The 1,907-nt window shown below is 20.7% G+C and overlaps 1 long non-coding RNA gene across 1 annotated transcript; it reads right to left on the bottom strand.

The window, feature by feature from the left end:
• Window positions 1-626: 626 nt before the first annotated feature.
• LOC147804310 (uncharacterized) lies at window positions 627-1,907 on the bottom strand. Its single transcript, XR_015429396.1, has 2 exons — window positions 1,639-1,907; window positions 627-1,256 (listed from the first exon to the last, which is right to left on the bottom strand). It is a non-coding gene; the product is annotated as an uncharacterized LOC147804310 (long non-coding RNA).

The following is a 1,907-nucleotide window of genomic DNA, read 5'->3' as shown; positions in this document are numbered from 1 at the left end:
CTTTTTCGTTACTCTTCTACTAATTTTTTACTTTCTACAAATTATTATTATTATTTTTTTTGTCTAGATTAAATGTTCTTAAATTGTGTAAAAATGCTTAATATATTTATTTGTTTTCAGAAATGATTAACAATAAATCAATTCTAACAAAAATAACTGTTGTGTGAATGAAAAAAAAAATATTTTTAAGCATTAAATATCAGTTTTATTTTATAAATTGGAAAATTTTATCTAACTTTTTGTTATAAAATGTATGGATTAAAAACAAAGAAATATATTTTTAAAGGGATTTTACACATTTATTATTATTATAGTTTTGACATAAAACTAAGAAAGGGGTCTAATTTTTATAATATGATACTTACATTTTTAGTAGATGATTATTTTGGATTTTAATGATTATGTTTTGCATGTTATTAGAACTAGAGCATACGAAATAAAATAGAAATTGTTTATAAACAATGACATAAAATGAGCTTAAAAAAATTTAGAAAATCAAATGCAGTCTTCAAACAAGGTTTAGATAGTAAAAAAAAAACATATCAAAAGCATGATTATAATTTGTATTTTTTTCCTGTGGAAGTGTGATTGTTAGAAGTGATAAACTAAAATTAAAGTAAGCAACCTTAGATAACAAATATTTTATTAAATAGCAAATTCAAAAAACGATAAATAAAATGTAAACACAAATTTTACTGAAATATGTTAAAACTTTCAGTAACATTTAAAAAAGTATAATTTTTACCATCACACTGATAAACTAAAATAAAGTAAGCAACCGTAGATAACAAATATTTTATTAAATAGCAAATTCAAAAAACGATAAATAAAATGTAAACACAAATTTTACTGAAATATGTTAAAACTTTCAGTAACATTTAAAAAAGTATAATTTTTACCATCACACTGATAAACTAAAATAAAGTAAGCAACCTTAGATAACAAATATTTTATTAAATAGCAAATTCAAAAAACGATAAATAAAATGTAAACACAAATTTTACTGAAATATGTTAAACTTTCAGTAACATTTAAAAAAGTATAATTTTTACCCGTCACACTGATAAACTAAAATAAAGTAAGCAACCTTAGATAATAAATATTTTATTAAATAGCAAATTCAAAAAATGATAAATAAAATGTAAACATAAATTTTACTGATATATGTTTAACTTTCAGTAGCATTTAAAAATAATTCTAATGTCATTTAATATCTCTTTTCTAATGTCATTTTCCTTGAAATGCATCTCACATACCTATAACAAAATGAATACAATATTTAAATGTGCATTTAAAATAAATAGTACATACTATATTCATGTATGAAAAATTAATAGATTTTTGTAGAAAAATTAATAGATTTAAATTTCATAATCAAATAAATTACAATATATTATGGTCAAACAAAAATGTTTAAAGTTTGAGCAAAAATTTAATAAAATACTAAAATTATTAATATTTTTATAAAATAAAACTCTATAAAAATAACTATATATTACAATAGTTTGCGATATGATTGATAAGAACAACTTAATTATTATAAATAATTTATCCACAATTTAAAATAATTTACTCTTAGTAAAAATATAATAAAGAAGCATAATTAAATTTTTAAAAATAAGAACAAATATTACTCACTTTAGAATTCTTTGCAACTTCAAAATCTCTTGGCATGGCGGCAAGCCATTTCTTACGTATTGGGAAATCCAAAATTTAATGCTTTTGTACCATCAACTTTGTAAAATCCTCTGCAGTTTGGTACACAGCACTCATTGGCAATTATCCATAACACTAAGAATTAAATTAATGCTGACATTTACAACATTTGTTGAATAAATATAAATTTTACGAAGAACGTTGACACCAGAACACACACGGTTGTTTACAAATTCAAATCAAAAATATTC

The sequence above is a fragment of the Parasteatoda tepidariorum genome, chromosome 9 (assembly GCF_982258835.1).
Source record: "Parasteatoda tepidariorum strain Cologne lab strain chromosome 9, Ptep-v5.0, whole genome shotgun sequence".
NCBI lineage: Eukaryota > Metazoa > Arthropoda > Arachnida > Araneae > Theridiidae > Parasteatoda > Parasteatoda tepidariorum.
The sequence above is the reverse complement of the archived record's forward strand: the minus strand, read 5'-3'. Positions and strand labels throughout refer to the sequence as shown.